This window comes from Diabrotica undecimpunctata, chromosome 1 (assembly GCF_040954645.1).
Source record: "Diabrotica undecimpunctata isolate CICGRU chromosome 1, icDiaUnde3, whole genome shotgun sequence".
NCBI lineage: Eukaryota > Metazoa > Arthropoda > Insecta > Coleoptera > Chrysomelidae > Diabrotica > Diabrotica undecimpunctata.
Window position 1 is genome coordinate 18,892,605 of NC_092803.1, and position 22,968 is coordinate 18,915,572.

Below are 22,968 nucleotides of genomic sequence, written 5' to 3' on the forward strand. Positions count from 1 at the left end.
TTGGCATTACTTTAAAGTTTGTAACTTTTTCAACCCAACTTATCTTCAGCATTCTTGTTCATTCACCAACTTGTTCTGCTTGAGAGTCCAGGCCTCTACACCGTATAATAGCGTGTTAAATACGTAGCCCCTTAGCATTCTTAATCGGAGAGGCATGCTTATATCTCTGTTGCAGAAGAATTTCCTCATCTTTATGAAAGTGGCCCTGGCAATTTCGATACGTCTTTTATACAGTAGTCTACATAAAGAGCTGGACAGGCATAAATAACACTGGCGATCTTTTGCATGCCGCAAAAGACAGACGTCTGGTCTTAAGATAATTCACCAACGCACTATAGGTGCACGGCACTATAAAAAGAAGAAGACGAAGAAGTTAAATAAAAACCCTTTCTCTTAACAAAGAAGTTAGTTTCTAGTGTCGAACAACCCAGCTTACTTTCTGAGAAAAGCGGAGATGTTGGTTTTCTATGAAATAATCTTTTAATAATCTAATAATGAAGAAAATTAAAGCAAATGACCAAACTTTATATAGCTTTAAAATAAATTCAGACAAGATAATATATTGGATGAAAATTATATACAGAAACTGTTTAAGGATTAATGTGACGATGAAGATAACGAATATATAATAATTAATATGATAATGAAGATAACGAATGTATTACAGCTGTTAAAATAGGGGTTGATAGAAATATATTTACCAGAGTAATCGTCAACCTCGAATAGAAGACAGCACTGCAAAAAGAAGTATTTGAAAAACAGTTTTGAGTTAAAGACCGAAACGTCAAATAAACGAGTTCTAAATTGAACAATTGTGTTTAATTTCCATTATATTTTAATTACAAGAGTAAAGTGCCACAAGAAAAAAAACTTCAGAAAAATCATCATCATCAGTTGATGCTACAGCCTTTCGTGAGCCCTGGCCTGTCTCAAAAAATGTTTCTATCTGTCCCTGCCGAGTGTCTATCTTCTCCATCCTCTTACTCCAATCTCTCAAATCGTCCTGCACATCGTCTAGATATCTGACTTTAGGTCGCCCCCTTCTTCTTTTTCCGATTATTTTCAATATAAATCATATAATTTAGTAATACAGACATACAAGGTCATTAACTCACATACAGGGTGAGTCATGAGGAACTTTACATACTTCTACCATATGTAGAGTCTCTCAGGGAGCATGTCATGTGGCCACTAAAAAATGTCAACTCCTCTTCTTTATTAATTAACGGGGTGATTTGTGTAATTGACCATTTATTTCATTTTACTGTAGTGTTTATACGGCTCATTTGATTTTTTTAATTTTTGCATGATACAGTACACTACTATCAAGCATTCGACTGGTATTAGCTAAACTAAAAAATTCCAGGACTGGCTTTGGAAAAATTAATTTAGGGATTCGTATTAAATATTACACCCTGTATAATTTTTTTTTAAAATGCAATAAGTGATTTTCAAACTACATAAATAGCCAATGAAAACGACATATGCGACAATGTTGTCGCACTTTTATTAAATTTTTAGTGAACCATCAAATCTTACCAAAAATAGAACAACCATAATGAAGTATCAAATTATAAGGTATTAATTTAAACAAATGTTATAAATTTCAAACATTTTAATTAAAATGAGTTCCTACAACATAATCTAATACGTAGAAAATTAACATCTTTACTGTCACTTTGTATTATCTCTACGATAGAATCAATTGTTTTTCAATTTTAAATTTTTACTCATAGATCGTATTGGGGCATTATTTTCGATAAATAATAAATTAAATTGATTAAAAAGTCAAACCTTTTGTATGTGTTAGTTTTTGTTGATTGTAAATGATTAAAATTTTATGTCAAATAATAATACATTGCACCAACTGTACTAAATAAAAATAAATCTAAAAAAGTTTAAAATGAAGGTTGGCGTTGACCGTTTGACGTTTCTTGATATTTTATACCCATTGTCATTATTGTCATTATCAATTGTTATTTATGTGTACAAGAATACATATTTCTTCTGTCATATCTATGTTAAGTACATTGTGTTAGTTTTGGTAGAGCTTTTGTTACTTTCGTTCAAAATGCCACATCAGTTTTCGACCACAGAATACGCAGACATAATATTTGTTTATGGATTCTGTAATGGGAATGGTAGGGCTGCTAGTAGAGAATATCGCAGGAGATTTCCTAATCGTCGAACTCCCAGTCATCCAACATTTGGGTCAGTTTTTAATTATTTGCGAGAAAATGGCACTTTTCCTAGTGGAACAACAGAGCGACATGTAGATGAAGCGCAGGAAGATGACATTATGGACGCCGTTACTATGAACCCTACAATAAGCACTAGACAAGTAAGTCGAGAACTCAATGTTACTCAATCAAAATTAAGTAGAGTCTTACAAAAAAATAATCTATACCCATATCACATTCAAATGGTTCAGCGACTACATGCTGGAGATGAGATCAATAGGTTGGAATTTTGTAGATGGATTAACAATAATCGACCAATGCTATACAGGACACTATTTACAGATGAAGCCCAATTTAGCAGAGACGGGATAAATAATTCACGAAATTCACATGTGTGGGCAGAAGAAAATCCCCATGCTATTCGAGAACGTCGTTCTCAGTTAAGGTTTTCGGTTAACGTGTGGATTGGTGTCATAAATAACCAATTAGTAGGTCCTCACTTTTTTGATGGTCCTTTAACAGGGCAGGTCTATTTGAACTTTCTACAAAATATTTGGCCGAATTTGCTTGCCAACGCAAACGTTGCTATCCGAGGGATGTATTTTCAGCATGATGGGGCACCCCCACACTTTTTACTGGCAGTGAGACAACATCTCAATAATGTTTATGGCAACAGGTGGATAGGACGTGCAGGTCCTATTTCGTGGCCTTCAAGATCCCCTAATTTCAATCCCGTTGATTACCATATTTGGGGACGATTGAAGAAACTAGTTTACGCAGTGAATATTAATAACCGACAACAATTAATTGATAGAATTATACATTGTTGTAATACTATTAGAAACGATCCCCAGAGTATCCGTAATTCAATACGTCAATTAACAATTCGGCAACAAAAATGTGTACAGGCTGCAGGGTTCCATTTCGAAAATCTATTTTGAATTATTTTTATTTTGTTACCATTATTGTATCTTTTCCAGTTCTAATTTATGGGTTTATCATAACTATGTACATATTTTTAGTTTTTTTTAAATTGTTCTTCGTTATTGTTAGTAGTTACTGTTTTTTGTTGTGCAGTGACTCAGTTTATCATTTCAATTAAAATGTTTGAAATTTATAACATTTGTTTAAATTAATTACCTTATAATTTGATACTTCATTATGGTTGTTCTATTTTTGGTAAGATTTGATCGTTCACTAAAAATTTAATAAAAGTGCAACAACATTGTCGCATATGTCGTTTTCATTGGCTATTTATGTAGTTTGAAAATCACACAAAATATATACAGGGTGTAATATTTAATACGAATCCCTAAATTAATTTTTCCAAAGCCAGTCCTGGAATTTTTTAGTTTAGCTAATACCAGTAGAATGCTTGATAGTAGTGTACTGTATCATGCAAAAATTTAAAAAATCAAATGAGCCGTATAAACACTACAGTAAAATGAAATAAATGGCCAATTACACAAATCACCCTGTTAATTAATAAAGAAGAGGAGTTGACATTTTTAGTGGCCACATGATATGCTCCCTGAGGGACTCTACATATGGTAGAAGTATGTAAAGTTCCTCATGACTCACCCTGTATAGTAATAATGCGCTATAAGAAGTATTCACTTCTGTGGGCACTGCCCAAGTGCCACGCGTCGTTTTATCTTCTCAGTCATGCAATGAAGGTTTATTGAAATATTTTGAATAATATTTGCATATATGTGGTCTAATCTGCTTTCTGATAGTGCTTTTAAGCTAACGACTGTTTCCACGGTATCAAAATCTTTGTGGAAGTCAACAAAAATACGAACAAGGAATATATATTATAATAGATAGACTTTTCGACTACAGTTTTAAGGCACTGCAGATGGTCATTTGTTTCGTGGCCTGATCGAAACCCTGCTTTTTCATCTAACTGGTAGAAATCGGGTTTTACTTCCAAATCCACTACATTTTTAAAACATTTTCAAAAATTCACTTTTCGCTCTTTAATCAAGGATACATCATCGGAATACATAAGAATACAGCTTCTATACCTTATTTAGATATGCCCAGCAGCTTTTTAATTTTTTAATTGATATTCGACTCACTCTGTATACGACATACACCACCTGTAGCATAATAACATACTATTATCATTAGCTGAAGTTTCATAGGACCAAACATTAAAGATTTTTTTCTAGCGTGTAATAACTATTCAGCGTACATGGAAACCTCAAGGACACACTCAGTCCTGCTCGAATTCGATAGCTGGTGTCCTTGTCTCGTGGGTTTTTTAAGATCGCAGAAAAGTTTCTCTGCAATTTTTAATAGTGTTGTATAACACATGTGACGAATGACTTGGGATGAACAATCCAGTGGTTTTTTTTTTCATTATAATAATTAAGTATAGTGGTCGCAACTAGTGAGTTTAAACATCGTGACTGAAGTGAGAACTTGATTTCCAGTTAAAACAAAAATTGGTAGGTTATTTTTATAGTTGGTAAAATCGATAAAAATGATTTATCTGCATTGAATGGTTATCTAGAGTATCTTAACAGTATTGTTGCTTTAAAGAACTCATTTGTGAAACAAATTCTTTCAAATTACGCATCCATTACAATTTTATACGACCGGATTTTTTCCTCATTCGGAAAAAATATAAAATGTTGTTTTCTTTTAATTCGAAATATTCAACCTTTCTTCTTTTTATATTATATTTATAACCTCAGGTCATTTTCTTATTCGGCGTGACACTTTCCTATTTGTTAGCCTATCGACAAATTTAATCTTTAATCACCAAATTTTAAAAGTTTTAATATTTTTTAGAGAATGGTGTTCTAGAATTTCATCCTCTATTTTATATAATAATGTTTTGTATGTATGTATATGTGTATATATGTGTGTGTGTTTGTGTGTGAGTGTTCACATAGATTAGACAGAGGTCATAGTAAAGTATATATTGTTATGATCCGAAAATATAGAAAAATAACAAAGACAAAGTAACGGAAGAATAAGCCAAATTTATAAAAAATGTTATTTCCACATGTAGATAAGAATAGAGAAACTAATATGGCTTTTTTATGTGTGTTAAAAGTGATATGAATTTAATATGAACTCATATGGTGAATGTTTGAATTTAGACTATTATGTAGTATTAGATTTAATATATATGTAAAATCAACAATTTGTTTCGTTACTAAAATTGATGAAAAAAACCTTTTATTTGTTTCCTCATGATTAGAATAAAAAAAACATAAGCGATTAACGGTGTTTCTTGTCCTTGGCATGGGTTTTTTATACCTCTGGAAATTTATAGAAAGCTAATTATTGAGGTCCACTATTATTTTGTTTATCGAAAATAAAAAATAATAAAGTTGAGTGATTTCTTGAGAAATTGAGAAGTAAAAGATAATTAGTTAAAAACAGAGTGTGGAAGGAGATTTTGAATACTAGGTGAATTTTGGTAGAAGGTGGTTCTCTGTTGCTGACGTTAGAAGGAAGAACATCCAAATCTTACAAGTAAACCAGTGCCGGTATAGTTAAATAGTGTAAAAATAATTTCTTAATAAGAGTTGAAAATGGTAGCAGTTCTGATCTATGCATACTGATTGGAAAAAGTTGCTGTAGTTGAGTTTTGCAATATTTTTAAGTACAGATAAGTTATTATTCATTGGGAGAATATTAGACTAAGAGATTTTTGCCAGCCAACAGAGATAGGAAGGTTAGTTAGGACGTTAGATCTAGATTTCCGTGCAAAAATAACAAAAAAAAAGGAGTTTAGCTAGAGAATTTGACAAAATAACTTCAGGGACACTTTTCGGTTTATCGAGAATAAAATTTACAAGAGAACAATAAAACAAAAGTCTTTTTTATTAATTTTATTTGTTAATGTTCTGCATAACATATGTTTTAAAAGTTAGTGTATTTTAGGCTGCACAGTTCAATTTATCATAATAGTGTAACAATGATATGTCTAATTAATTTAATTTTCTACGTGAAATAATTTTCCAATGTGTTATAACATTATATTTAATTGTATTAAACATATTTGAACTTCCTTCTACTCCGTCTACTCCTTCTAATCCTGTTGTTATTGTACGCTAAACAAAGATAAAGGTATTTCTGAACTCAAATATTAACCCTGAGATATAATAAAATCTAATTAATAATTTAGCGTATGTAATTAAAATTATCCAGATATATGAATTAAACAACTCAATAATTTTTGTTTGTTAATTGTATTGAAATTAATTACAATTATAAATTATATTTAATTTTCTAATAGATTTCAAATATATACACTGAAGTGCAAAATTAACCGCACACTCAGATTTTTATGTTTTTTTTTTCGTTTTTAGACAAAAACTTTTAATTAAATTTTTTTTAAATTTTGTTTTATGACATATATTAGCGATAACGTTTTTTTCTTCTTTGAGTCCATTTAGATGATTTTTGCGAACAACACAACAATAATAACAAACTTTTTGTTATTAATGTAAAATAGTGTTTTAAATTGAACAAAATTATTTTAAGTTTATTGCCAATTTTTGCCAATTTTTATGATTTTTATGAGATCAATACAATTTGCCCCTTGTATTAACCGGCCACTGTAGAATTTGGAATACTACATAAGGCCAACATTGACCAGAAGGAGATCAGAATTATTCAGAATCTATACTGGAACCAAATGGCAAAGGTGAGGATTGATCAAGACCAATTTACGGATGAATTTGAAATCCGGAAAGGTGTCCGCCAAGGCTGCATACTCTCTCCGATGCTTTTTAATTTACATGTTGAAAATATATTTGCGGAAGCATTAAAAGACACGGAATTAGGCATTAAGGTGAACGGCATACCAATTAGCAACCTACGCTATGCGGACGACACAGTGATTATAACTGATAATTTGGAAGATCAGCAGTTATTACTTGATAGGGTGAATAGCATAGGTAAAAAATATGGCCTCAAAATCAACATTTTGAAAACGAAATAAATGGTCATTAGCAGAAACCCTCCAGAAAACTCGATAATATGCATAGGTGACGATCGCATAAAACGCGTGAAAACTTTTAAATACCTTGGAACTACAATCAATGACCAAGCGGATCCACAACAAGAGATAAAAACCCGAATACAAATGGCAAGACAAGCTCCTATGTAATGAAACCCTAAATTTAGAAATACGCTACAGAATGGTCAAGTGCTACATATGGTACATCTTGATTTATGGCATGGAAACGTGAACTTTGAAAAAAACATCTATCAACAAACTTGAAGCATTTGAAATGTAGTCATTGAGAAGAATGATGCGCATACCTTGGGTGGATAGAGTTCGAAACGACGACGTCCTTAAGAGAGCCGGCGTGGAAAGAGAACTCTTTGAATTAATTAAAAAACGCAAGATTGGTTACCTTGGGCACATATTGAGAGGAGCAAAATATGAAATACCACAGTTAATCGTACAAGGGAAGATCGAAGGTAGGAGAGGAGCCGGCCGCAAACAATTATCCTGGTTAAGGAATATTAAAGAATGGACAGGAATACACAATACAGGCGAGCTGTGTCACGCCGCCAAGAACAGAATTCTAGTAATGAGATAGTCGCCTACGCACTTTGGTGTATGGCATGTTAAGAAGAAGAAGTAGAATTTAGATAACTAGAGCCTAATCTTCATAACCTATAAAGTGAAATTTTACTTTTGAGTTTGGCAACAAATGTGAGGCATTTGAAATATGCTGAAAAACGCTGTGAAACTGAAACGCTGTGAAACTTTAACATTACAAACGATCTAAAACAATTAAAACTGCTCTTTTTCAATTACACTAGTACGTTTTATCAAAAAGACCTATCTTCTGCTACAAATTACACTCAAAACTATCTTCTTATAGAGATTTCCCTTGACGTGCGATCATTTGTAATATAAAAGTTTAAATTCTGCGTTTTTTAGTCATATTTCAAATGCCTCGTATTTGTTCTTCTTCTTTTGATGCCTACCCTTTGTGGATGTTGGCAATCACGTTGGTCCATTCAACTTTGTTGACAGCTGCTCTAAATAAATGTATGGTAGTCATTCCTGCCCACTGTCTGATGTTCTTCAACCACGATGTCCTTCTGCGCCCTTGAGATCTTTTGCCTTCTATCTTGCCTTGTAAAATTAGTTGAATTAATTGAAACTTCTCATTGCGCATCACATGCCCTAAGTATGTCATCTTTCTGATTTTCACGATACGCATAATTTCCAGATCTTTATTCATACGTTGAATCACGGTGTTGTTTGTAACATGATGGAAATAGGAAATTCTGAGCATGCGGCGGTAGCACCACATTTCGAAGGCTTCTAATCGTTTGGATGTTGCCTCCGTCAGGGTCCAGATATAAAAGGGTAGAAAATACATAGCATCTCAAGAGTCGTGTTCTTATATCAATGTTCAGGTGCATATTACATAAAATCTTCCTGAGGCGATTGAAGACAGCTGTCGCCTTTTCTATACGACATCTTATTTCCTGTGAGTGGTCCCATTCCTTATTTAGGCTGCATCCAAGGTATGTAATTTTGTCGATTATTTTCAAGGCTAAATTATTAGCTGTGAATTGGTGCTATATTACGTCGTTTTTACTTACTACAAGAATTTTGGTCTTCTTACAGTTTAATTTCATACCGCATCTGTCACAGGCTTCCACTACACGGTCTATTAATATTTGCAGATCCTCCGTATTATCAGCAATCAAAACCGTATCGTCCGCATATCTTTAATTGTTTATGATTTCACCATTGATTTGTATACCTTCTCTTAAACCATCAATAGCTTCCATGAATAGCGTTTCCTAGTAAGTATTGAACAACGTCAGTGATAAAATGCAGCCCTGACGTACTCCCCGTTTTATCCTGAATTCTTGTGAGGTTTCGTTGTCTACTCGTACAGTTGCCCTTTGCTGTAAGTATAAATTTTTAATTAGGCGTAAATATTTGTCATCAATACTAGATTCTTTCAGTATCTGAAATAATTTTTGATGTTGCACATTGTCAAATGATTTTTCAAAGTCTATAAAGCATGCGTAGACTTCGCAATTTACGTCTCGAGCTCTTTAAACCAATCCTTGTATGGAAAATAGAGCCTCTAGCGTTCCCAATACACTTCTAAACCCAAACTAAACACTGCTAATGTTTTCTTCAAGTTTTCTATATATGCGAGAGTGAATAACAGAATGAAGGATTTTGAGTGCATGGCTCATTAAGCTTATAATTCTGTAATCAGAGCATCTGGTGGCATTTGCTTTTTGGGTAGAGGGATGAAGGTGGAAACTAGCCGATCTGGAGAAAATTCTGCAGTTTCATAGGTTTTGTTCAGTAGACTCGTTAGGAGTTTGAGTTGGATGTTTTCAAATAGTTTCAATATTTCAGCTTGTATGTTATCAGGTCCAGGTGCTTTGTTGGTTTTAGTCTTTTTATTGCATATGTTACTTCACTGAGCGTTATTTCTGGTCCTTAACATCCAAAAACACTGACTTCTGTCTCTTGCTCTTCCTTGAATAATTCTTCCATGTATTGCCTTCATCTCTCAAGTATTCTCTCATTAAGTTATGACTTCGTGATCCGTTTCCTCCCGTTAAGTTTTTGATCTTTTTATGTAGGTTAAAAGTGTCATGCTTCTGTTCTAGGGATTCTACTTCTATGCATTGATGTTGTAGCCATGATTCTTTTGCTTCTTTAATCTTTTTCTTAATAATTTTGTTTATTTCTTTGTACCTTTCCTCATTCTTATTTCTGTGTTTTTTTCGTCCTTCCATTAGCTCTAATATTTCTTGTCTCATCCATGGCTGTTTCTTTATATTGTTTTCTGGTTTAAGCTTATTATTTACCACTGAATTACTGATATTTTTGATTTTATTTCACATATCATCCACACTTATGTTTTCTTAATTAATATCTGAGATTACCATGCTGTTTATTTTGTTGTTGATCTCCTCTTTGACTTCTTCTCTTGTGGTTTTATCTTTCAACTTCTGGATTTTTCCGGGTTTTTGTGCTTTTCTTTTATGGACTTTTTTCATGTCGAGTTTGAAACGTCCTAGTAAAAGATTATGGTCTGATGGAACATCGGCTTCCGGATATGTTTTTGCGGATTTTACTAAATTCTGAAATCGTTTGTTGATGATGATGTAGTTAATCTGGTTTCTAATCATTTTTTTTTAGACAGTCAGCTGGAGATTTTCAGGTGTAGAGTCTTCGAGGTGGTAATTGGAAAAAGGTGTTCATTATTGCACTATCTGTTTCCTGGCAGAACTGAACAAGGCGGTCTCCTCTATCATTTCGCGTTCCCAGTCCAAAGTGTCCCACAGTATTGCTAATACATCCTTTGCCTACTTTGGCGTTGAAATCTCCTAGCAGGATATTCACTTCTTGTTTTTTGGTATGTTTTAGAAATTCTTTCAATTGTTCATAGAATATTTCTATTTCCTGTTCTGAGCTTTCCGAAGTTGGGGCATATGCTTGAATAATGTTCAAGTTAACTGGTTTAGCATTAATTTTGAGTACTGCAACTCTATCTGATATTCCTATAAAACTAAGTACACATTCGTTAACTTATTTATTTACTATTATAGCCACTCCGTTTTTGTTTCTTGTCGTAGTATCTCCACAGTAGTATATTGTGTGGTTTTCTATTTCGCACTGTCCTAAATTGGGCCATTTAACTTCACTGCATCCAAGTATGCAGTCATATGTCACATTTGCTGCCACAACTTAAAATTTAAATTTTATGTTAGATTTTAAAGACTGGTCTCTAAAAATCAAAATTTCATCATAACTGGTCAAATTAAAGTGATAAATTTTATTGATCTCACAAGAATTGTAAAAAATATCAAAAATCGCGCAACGTTCATTTATTGAACAGATTTATAGAAACTGACTTCATTTGTGCCAAAATACAAAAATTGCATAAGAAAGCTGCACTCTTCACCTTTAAAACGCATTATGATTTATGTCGATAGGATACTCTGATCAAAAGATATCGAATTTTTACCGTCGACTTGATACACATTTTATTTAACATATTTAACATTGATTTCGCAAGTGACATTCAAAATCACTGGTCGCTTCAAGCCTTGTTTCTGAGACAACGGTTTATTCCACGGAAAAAGTGCTAATTAATATTTTTGTTCAAATTTGTCTCAGCTACATTTTCTATTTGAAACATTTTTTTACGGTGTTTAGGTTTTTGGTAAATTGATTTTTTTGAGTTTTTACCCCTCTAGGAAGAGAGTTTTAGGGGGAAGCCCGAGGGTAAAAGTGGTAAACGTTTTTTCAACTTTTTTGGGGTCCCAAAATTAATATTCTCGTCAAAATTCAGCTTGTTTGTATGATTTTTAGGGGGTCAATTCTCTGATAGATTCTCTGATTTAAAGATAAGAAATTATTTACAAATTAGACTAGGATAAAAAAACTTTGACACGTCCTTTACATTTTTAATGCCTTTAAAAGATGACAGCTCTTAAAATATTACCATTTTTCTCAATAAAAGTGTAAATATTTCAAAAATAATTAACTTTACCTATAAAAGACCTATAAAACCTTATACAAATACTTCATATTGTAAAAATTCTTTTATATAGAGAGTATTCTATTTAAAAAAAACACACACACAATTTTGGTTCATTTCGTTGTTCCGACTGACCCTGTATAATCGATTTTGAGATTTCAGCCGCAAGTGGCGCTGGTTTAGCTAATCGATGTTTGACATTTCTGGTATTGTGTTTTAAGGGCCGCTAAGTCCTATTTTGAATAGTGTAATGTTGTTTAAAACCGAAAGGCATTAAGTTGGCATGCTCTTTATGGTTTCTGTATTATATATCATGATTGATTTGATTTAATTGTGCATAAAGGACGTTAAGGTGGTGAATATTTAGTCATACCAGAGCGCTTGCCCGGATTGTGCCTGAGGTGGTTCCCCAAGAACTGTTTGTAAGCTTGTAAATGATGTTATTGCGGGTTTTTACTTTAGCTGCAGTTTTATATACGTGTTGCTTGTATTTTAAAGTGCAATCTATCATTACACTAAGATATTTTGGGGTTGGATTAAATCTAAATGTAGTAGAAAAAGTTTGTATGCCAAGTATTTTATTTGAATAATAACAAAGTCCTTTACTATTGACAAGCAGGTTATTAGTAAGAAATAACATTATTTACTTTAATTACTAATAAATCTTCTTTACATTTAAAAATCGTAAGCATTACAGTCTTACTATTATTGATTGAGAAAACGTTGGGTTCGGTTACTATTATGTCTATCGTTTTGTTAATAAATATGTAAAAATACTTATAGTTGCCTTACCCTGAATATTTATTTATTTAGCTAATCAAACTTTAGTCTTATCATTATGCAAATAAGGTCTACGCGGAATTAATTTTAAACTATTTTTAAAAAATGATGCGTGTCCTTTTATCATTATTCCCTTTCTATTTATTAGCAAGTAAAAGTTCAGTGAAAAATATTGTGTAAGTTGATGTCCTGTGTTTAAAGTGTTCGTGAAAAAATTGAAGATGCATGTTTTACACGTAAGGCATTAAATAATGTTTTGGTCTATGTTATATTATTAAATAATATGCTCTTGTATTATGTAATTACCAAGTTTTAACCCTTTTCTGTTCTTTTGACAGAAAGATATATTATTTATTTGACAACTTCTAAGTAAAAGAAAATTGCAAATTATAATGCGATGCACACACACGCACACACACATACATACATACATACATACATACGTACATACATACATAAACACATACATACATACATACATACATACATACATACATACATACATACATACATACATACATACATTCATACATACATACATACATACATACATACATAAATACATACATACATACATACATACATACATACATACATATATATATATACATACATATACAAACACACTGAGGGTGGTTATAACCACCAATTACAAAAACTGCCGGTTATAACCTAAAACTGGTTTTTTTACCCCGCAATAACCGGTTTTTGCGGTTATTTTTTTGTCCCGGTTATAACCGGTTTTTCTTTTTAAAGTAATAACCGGTGAAAAACCGGATAAGTTACCGCCACATCCAATTTACGCTCAGAAGTCAAGAGCTACTTTGCGGAAAGTGGAAATCTTTTTCCTTCGTTAGATATGAGAAGCCGTTTAACCGACCAACATATATTAAAAGATTTTCCTCAATGAAAAACACTCGATATATTATTTCGATAGTATCGATATCAATAATATTGATATTGATTCGAATGGAGTATCGCAAAGTAAAGTAACCTATTGGGTATTGGCTATTAATTAAAAAAAAACAAACACCGGTTTTTGGAATAACCAGGTAAAAGCTTAGGTAAAAAAAGCGGTATAACCGAAAACCGGTTTTGCCAGCAACCGCCATCCCTAAAACACACATACAGACACACGCATCCATCATTAAGTGATCTATTACATACATAAAAGGATTTTGTTAGATCTAAATGTACAAATGTTATTACCAACTTATTACACAAAGAACTCAAAAATCATTTTTTAAATAAATACTATTTAAAAACCAAACTTTTCCTTAAGAACCATCCTGGAGTTTACATTGCCAAAAGTGACAAAAATAATGTAACTGTTTTAATGTGGAAAGAGGATTACCTACAAATAACTGGAGAACTCTTAAGTGATACAAGTATTACACTACTCTTAGAAGGAGTCCTGTTTGTACGTAGCAACAAAAAGCAAATTGCCTAATATCTGAATTACACAAGAAGAAGTTTGTTGATAATAAAAAAGCAAGAGAGCTCAAAATATATAATTCTATTACTCCACGTTTTTATGCTCTACCTAAAATACATAAACCAACTTTGTCTATGAGATCAGTAGTTTCATCTTTATGCCCTCTTAATGGACCAATAGCACAACTCCTCACTGAGATCTAACTAATGCTTATATTAAAGATTCATTTGACTAGTTCTTTTATCAATAGTTTTCGATTGCCAAAAACTATGATTTAGTTAGTTTTGATGTAACATCTCTGTTTACCAATTTACCTTTAGATTTAATCGTAAGCACTGTTGAAAAGCATTGAAATGAGATTTCACAACATACTACTAGTGACTTGTTACATTTCAAAACACTTTTTTTCTGATTCTAATATTTTTATATTTAATTGTGTCTTTTATAAACAAATTGTCGGTAGCCCTATGAGGTCTAGTCTTTCACCCATTCTAAGTAGCTATGTCATGGATGGTGTTATTATTGACTGTATCAACAATTGCACTATTTTCATTACATTTATTTAAAGGTATGTGAATGATTTAGCTTTGGCACTTCCTAGAGAGAAAATTCATGAAATTGTTAACATTTTTAACAATCGGTATTAACATATACAATTCACAGTTTAGAAAGAGGTGGAAGATTCTGCACCATTCCTTGACATAAGAATTGTAAGAACTACAAATAATGTATTAAAAACCAGATGGATCATAAAACTTATGTGTAGCAATAGATTTATAAGCTATTACTCACATCACCCAAACAGGATGAAAATGAACCTTATAACGGGATTAAAAGAACGTGTTTTAAGGCTTTCTTATCCATATTATTTACAGAAAGATATTCAATTGTTGAAAACTATTTTAATTGAGAACTCTTATCCTCCAAATATGCTACATAGGATGCTTTTTTTTATTTATTTTGCTTCAACCACTTATTATTATAGGGTTATTAGCGTATTAGTTATTTTCAACATGTCGTCTTGTCGTCAATAGCTTCTGCTAACTTCTCTTGAGAATATTTACGTAGTTGCGACTACCAATCTTTCTTTTATTTAAAAAAATTTTTAAAAGATAACATTTTAATATTGAATTGAGGAATTGAGAACAATTTTCTAAAATTTCTTCTAAACAAACTAAAGTCTAAAACTAAAATCACCTATTTTGACGATAATCAAATCAGCTGGGGTGTGACGAGCAAAATTGCTCTAAAAACTTTTCTTATTATCCCTTAGATAGCGAGCATAGTCCACTATTGAAATACAACATTTTAATTATTCTACTATTTCTAATCGCTCGATAAAAATAATAAGTTTAATTTTAGAGGCCACTGCCACAAAGTAAGGATTTGTGTCACAAAGTACTCACTTTACGGTATACAATGTATATAAAGAACTGCATTTATATCAGTATGTCCGGCTACAGCATCTTCAACGGGCAGGCCATGTATTTAGGATGAAATAAAACAGGCTTCCAAAAAGACTGTTGAATGTAAGATTGCAGAGGAAGACACCTATTGGAAAACCGAGAAAGCGATGGGAGGATGATGTGAATGAGGACGACAAAAATCTCCTTGACAATCGATCGTATAGAAGAACGGCTACAGATTGTAACAGATGGAGAGGTTTGATGAGGGAGGCCAGAGCTCTATGATGGATGGATGGAAAGGACAGTCATTGCTCACTTTTGTCAAAACAGTTTTTAATACCATAAATGATTATTTGGAAAAAATGGATACTTCGTAGAAGAACATTGAACTGTTTGCTTCAATGGAGCTTCGACAATGTCAAGTAATAATGAAACTACTATAATAAAATCTAGATAAAATAAAAATAATAAAAACTAGAGGAACTTTATGGAAAGAAGTCAATATAATCAGAAGGATATGCGAGTAGAAATATCAGATGAAATGGAGTGATATCAATCAATTAACTAATAAGGAATTGAGGTAAAAAAGGTAATGTTGCCAGTTGTAAATAAAGTGGAAGAAGAAGAACGGAAATTATTAAACCTATTATAGCTTAATTTCAAAAGTTACTGACCTTAAATATTTAAATTGCCAAAGTAAAGTCTGAAGTCACAAAAATAACCTGATTTGCGTAACATGTAGCAAAGTCAAGGCAAAGATTATAAACTTATTGTATCAAACAACAATACCTATCATTTTTTATGGTTAAACTGATTATGTGTGTATTAAAAACAATGATATAATAATAGCATTGATAGTTTATTAATATTAAATAACGGGAAAAACTAATGTATGCATATGTTTGGATTCTTGAGAATTGTGGTTTTTCTAAATGAGTGATAATAAATTTTGACATGTTTTTAATATTTGGATAGTCAAAATTAAGTTGACAGTGTTTTGGTTATTAAATTTATAGTTTTGCATAATTATGAATAAATAATTCGCAAAACTGGTAAGTATTTACTGTCCTTGCATTATGTTATTACTATTTTTCCCTTAGACTGACAATCAATAAAATTTATCTGAAAATATGTTACCTTTGTTTTCCCCATTTAAAGAATATATTTGCTTATCACCATGGTCAGTAAGTAAAAAAAATGGCGACAAATTTGATCTTTAATAAAAGATTATATGTCCTATTTAAACAGATATATCTTATAACAAATTTAAGTATTTACAGGATTTTGAAAATATAAGATTGTCCCATTAGCATATTCAAGATGTAATGACGTACTTATTTTAAATGGAACAACACTATTTTATTAATCTGTCATGTGGCCAAATTTACTTATAAAATGCTTATAAACTGCATTGGGGTTTCCTATACTTATCTCTTTTCATTTTTAAAATATATAAAGATTTATTTTAATGTGTAAGCTTTAAAAATACTTATAATCAAGTATGTCGTGATAACTATTTCCCTTTTTACTAATATCACTATGCCATTTCTATTTCTTGTTGTATCATCTCACGAATAATAATTGTTACTCCAGAATTTGGCCATAGAACTTCACTAGATCCTAAAATATATATAATAATAATAATGTTCTGAAGCTATTTTTTATGGCAACTTATTACTGTGTAATTACTGTGTTAATGGAAAGAAGCCACAATTAAAGTTTAAAATAAATTACTGACTTTTCAATAGTGGTATTTTCCTTTTATCAACTTCCTATTTTAATATGGGTAACCAGAAACCAAAAATCAAAGAAGCGGTACTAATTATGCCAAATGAGACCAATTGTGTCGCAAATTCACCACTAACTCTGTTTGGGCCCCCAAACATATACTGTCCCACACCATAATTGAATCTTCACCGCAAGGTATGGTCGTAGAAAAATTGAAAGGTGCATTTTGGTCTCCTTGGCGTCGATACAACCTTTCTCTACCGTTCATGCAATTTACACAAAAATGGCTCTGGTCTGTAAAGAGAATTTAACTACACTGGTTATCACTACAATTTTGATCATCATCATTTAACCCGGATCTATCCACTGCTGCATATAGGTCTCCCTCAGTATTTTCCATGTATTTCTGTTTTGTGCTGTTTGCATCCAATTTTTGTCGATCCGTTTTATGTCATCAGACCATCTTGTTGGTGGACGACCTCTACTTCGATGTGCTTCTTGTCTCGGTCTCCACTGTAGTATTCGATGTGTCCATCTGTTATCCGACATTCTAGCTATGTGCCCCGCCCAGTTCCACTTAAGGGTCATAATTCTTTCTATGGCATCTGTCACTCCTGTTCTCCGTCTTATTTCCTTGTTCGTGATCCGATCCCTATGAGAAATGCCTAACATCGATCGTTCCATGGCTCTTTGGGTAACACAAATTGTATTTCTTACTTTCTTGGTTAGTGTTAATGTCTCTGCACCATATGTAAGTACTGGCAACACGCACTGATTAAAGACTTTTCTTCTAAGACACATAGGCAGTTCTGATTTAAGAACATAGCTTAGCTTGCCGAATGCCACCCAAGTGAGTCCTATGCGGAGGCTTAGTTCGCACGTTTGATTATCTCTTCCTATGTGTATCTCATGTCCTAAGTACTTATATGAGGTGGTTTCTTCAATATGCATGCCATTTACTGAAATCTTTTCGCTTAACACAAGATTTGTCATGATTTGTGTTTTTGTGTGGTTGATTTTTAATCCTACTTGTAGGGAGGCTAGGTATAGTTTATCCAGTTGCGATACTGCATCATCGATTCTGTCAGCAAAAAGGACAATATCATCAGCAAACCTTAAATGACTAAGCATTTCTCCATTGACATTAATTCCTTTTTCACTCAGATTTGCGTTCTTAAACATATGCTCTAATAATGTTGTAAAAAATTTTGGTCAGAACTTCACTGGATCCTAAAATATATATAATAATAATATTGTTCTGAAGCAATTTTTTTGCGGCATCTTATAGTAATTACTGTTTTAATGGAAAGAAGCCACAATTAAAGTTTAAAATAAATTACTGACTTTTCAATAGTGGTATTTTCCTTTTATCAACTTCCTATTTTAATATGGGTAACCAGAAACAAACAATCAAAGAAGCGGTACTAATTATGCCAAATGATACCAATTGTGTCGCAAATTCACCACTAACTCTGTTTGGGCCCCCAAACATATACTGTCCCACACCATAATTGAATCTTCACCGCAAGGTATGGCCGTAGAAAAATTGAAAGGTGCATTTTGGTCTCCTTGGCGTCTATACAACCTTTCTTTACCGTCCATGCAATTTACACAAAAATGGCTCTGGTCTGTAAAGAGAATTTAACTTCACTGGTTATCACTACAATTTTGATATTCTCGACCAAATGGTAGTCGCGCTACACGATGGTATCTCTGAAATTTGGGAGCTTTTATTGGCACATATGATTTGAGACCGGCTTCTTTAAGTCTGCTTCTTACTGTGCGCTCACTTATAACGGTTCAACTAACATTTTGCAGCAGGTTTTTGATCTAAACTGCCGTTTGACGTCTATTTCGTAATGTTTACAACGTTATATCACGATCATCTGGATTGTGGAGCCAATGATGATGATGATCACGATCATCTACAGCTGTGGTTAAATGTTTTCTCCCTTGTCCTCTTTTTCTTACATACTCCCTGGTTTATCTCCAATGACTTACACAATAGTGGATGGTTGATAGTGATTTATCAAATATAACAGCAACTTCTTTATACGTTCGATCATGTTCGACCATTGTTACGGCCAGAAATATCAGTCGGTATAAAATCACCCAGTTTAACTTGCTTTTTACAATAAGAACACCACTGATTACAACAAATAAAAAAATCACTTCCAACAAACTCAAACAAATTAACTTTAATCAATTAAATGCAATTTAGTACCAATACATTGTATTATCAACAGATAATACGACTTTAAAATGTAAAATACAACACAAATAAACAAATTAATTTGACATTTTGGCATTTAAGACTTTATTGTGGGGAGGAGCATTCGAAGCTATCTAGATATAGTCCATAAAATAGAAATATAAAGAAATACATTGCATTAATAACCCGTTCGTTTAAATTTGCCGGTATTTGTATATTCGACATGTTTACTGCTGGTATTTTAAACTTGAGCCGGATCTGTCTCTAACGGTACTTACAGGGTTAACATCCCTAACGCCAAGATCAACGTCTTGCATATTTTTTAAAGAAACTGGATTGTGGCTTTTAAGTATGAACCAGCCCAGGTAGCGTTAGTGTATTAGGCAGTGAGGTGCGTGTAGTTCTTAGACGTGAATATTTTTTGTGGTGAAGACAAAATTGATATAATTCGGTGAATGAACGAGAGGTTAGTTAATTATTTTTTTGTAGGATAGGGAAAGATGTAAAAGTTAATATGTAACTAATCTAAGTATTGAAGTATAGTATTTTTAATATTTAGAAAATCTGAAATCCAAGATCACATTTCTAAACGTCACCAAGATTAAGCTCTTTAAGTTTCTTTTTTATATCCCTTTCTGGATTCGTTCCATACAACTTATTCGCAGTTTGCTTAGTTTTCTCAATATATGTATAAAAACACTTTGATAAAAATGTACTTCAGCCTACCAACGAAGTAGCAAGGGAACTATTTATTTAAGCACTAGTGAAGCATATGTCAAAAATCTTCCGGTTCGTTATATTAATACGACATTAATACTGAGTACAAAATAACATTCATGATTTAAAATTTATCTACATCAGAGCTATAGTATATTTTATGAATTGGGAACAGTTTTGGATTATCGCTAGACACTAGTGGAGCTGACACTCCACAGCCAATGGTCCACTATATGTACAGCATGAGAAGTAAAGGCAATGATAAAAATTGATAAAAAATGATAAATGATAAAAACAAAGCTGTTATCTCTCACCGACATTATTTAAGATTTCCCTCGAACAAACTCTTAAACTTAAATACTATACAGTGTGTAAAAGCCAAATGGAATAAATTCATTATTTAGGTTACTGTACATATTTATAAAAGATCCCGAAACACGTCAAATTTAAATTATAACTTGACATTCTTTAACGTGAAAATGCAACCCCCACCTTCAACCCCCTTAGAATGACAGGTACAACCCCCAATTTTTAAAATAGGAAGTATAGGCTTGTGATATATCGTTTGAAAGGTCTTTTCATTCTCTATTCAAAAATGTTGTCGCTTTTAAGTTTATTAAGATTAATTAAGATAAAATAAATTAAAATCATGTGGTTACCGAAATTCGCTACAATACAATCAAAAACTAAAATGTAATGCAAAACGTAATAAAATGTAGAACACGAAAAAGAACTATGAATGTTAATGAAGTAGATGTTCAAAATGTTCACCGCGAACGTCTTGGCAACATCCTAATCTCAAATAAAACTGTCTTCTAACATTATTTAACATAACAGGCGTGATCGACCTATCCACCGATTGGGAAATATTGTATCGAGGTACTGCCGGACATTACGTTGGTAATGTGGTGGTGCTCCATCCTGCTGAAACCATATCGTATTCGCTGTAACTTGAGGGTTTCCTGGATCAGGATATAAATTTAACATCGTTGGAATGACATCATTTTGAAATAGTGCCAAATAATTGTTGCCATTCAAGTTGCACTCAATGAAAAAGGGACCAATGATATTGTTTCCTACAATCCCTGCCCAAACATTAACCTTTTGAGGGTATTGAGTGTGTTCTTCTCTCATCCAGTGAGGATTTTCCGTGGCCCAGTAGCGGCAATTTTGCCGATTAGCATGACCGTTAAGTGAAAAAGTACACTCATCAGAAAACATAACGTCTTCTAATTGGATAATATTGTTATCCAACATGTCCATCATTTGCTCACAAAAAAAAGTTTTCCTATCAAAATCGTCTTCCATGAGCTCTTGAGTAGGTATCATCTTATAGGGATGCAATTTATTTTCTTTTAATATGTTTACTATCGATGTATGGCTAGCATTAAATGTAGTGGATGCCTGTCTACTCGATGTATGTGGATTTTCCTGAAACTCAAGCAACACATCTAATTTGAGTTCATCACTCAGTGCATTGGCAGCTGCTTTTTTTATCTGCCTTACATGACCAAACTCGCGAAACTGCTTCTCTATTTTACTTATTGTTCCTTGGGATATAGGCGGTAAATTAGGAAATTTCTCATGAAATAGGCGAGTTACTTCCTGTTGTGTTCGGGTGTTATCTCCGTAACCAATCATTTGTAAAACTGTTATTTTATGCATTTCCGTTAATCTAACCATTTTTCAGAATTGAATTGAACGAACTTTTTACTTAAATTAAAATACTGACAACTTAAATAAAACAATTTACTAATGCGTGTTAAAATAACGTTGCCACGGAAATTCTTTAAAGTTTTTTAATGGTTACCATCTAAAAACCACATTGCTATGGTTTTTGTTCACTTTCTCATTATCAAGACCTAAACGGGAAATAAGTTTTGAGTATATTTTAGCGAATTTCGGTAACCACATTATTTTAATTTATTTTATCTTATTTAATCTTAATAAACTTGAAAGCGACAACATTTTTGAATGGAGAATGAAAAGACCTTTCAAACGATATATCACAAGCCTATACTTCCTATTTTAAAAATTGGGGGTTGTACCTGTCATTCTAAAGGGGTTGAAGGTAGGGGTTGCATTTTCACGTTAAAGAATGTCAAGTTATAATTTAAATTTGACATGTTTCGGGATTTTTTATAAATATGTACAGTAACCTAAATAATGAATTTATTCCATTTGGCTTTTACACATTGTATACACATTATTATTTGCAGGTGACCAAATAGTAATAGCAAAAGAGTATGAAGGTATTGAATATATGACAAGGAAATTAATCGAGAAATTTAAAAAATGGGGACTTGAAATAAACATAAAGAAGACAGAATGTATGTATGTCAGTGGGGATAACAAGACCTTTCACATTGGAAGATGAAGAAACTATCAGATATTGCGACACATATAAGTACCTGGGTATTATCACAAAAGAAGGGAATGTAGACGATACATCAATAGCAACAAACATAGGATATATAACACGATTATTAAAATTTCATTCACCTACAGCAGTGATAAAGGAACGATACAAGAGAGAAAAAATATGAGGCAACAGAAATAAATTTCTGGAGACGTTTGGTAGGGATATCGAGATTGGAAAGTGTATTCGTGTAGCTCAGTTATAAGCGAAATTAAATGTTGTGGAACGCCTACTTCTTTTAATATCTGCCATAAATTATGTCATTGGACCCTGTCCACCGCTCCGCGTTTTTGCATCGCAATAATACATATTTTGACATGTTACTTGTAAACTAAATAATAAATATATATATGTATATATATATATATATATATATATATATATATATCCCTTTTTAAATTTATTTAAAATGTTATTGTAAAAGCAACGACTGATTGGTTATTTTCGTACACAATGTAAACCGTACAAAGTCCATGAATTGACAAATGAAATGAGAGATAAATTAATCGAAAAAATTAAAAAGGGTGTCTAACAATGATTAGGACATGTTAACCTTCTAACCCATTTTAATTGGTGATA

The 22,968-nt window shown here is 32.4% G+C and overlaps 1 protein-coding gene across 3 annotated transcripts in view; it reads left to right on the forward strand.

The window, feature by feature from the left end:
• The first annotated feature begins 4,475 nt into the window (after positions 1–4,475).
• The window catches only part of LOC140445603 (facilitated trehalose transporter Tret1-like), a 96,192-nt gene continuing 77,699 nt past the window's right edge, over positions 4,476–22,968 (forward strand). The window contains exon 1 of one of the 3 annotated variants that reach the window (XM_072537799.1): positions 4,476–4,633. The gene's annotated coding sequence lies outside the window, so the exon portion shown is untranslated. Of the gene's footprint in view, positions 4,634–12,611; positions 12,709–19,629; positions 19,720–22,968 lie in introns of those variants that run through there. The other 2 variants (XM_072537808.1, XM_072537816.1) reach the window with 2 other exon arrangements.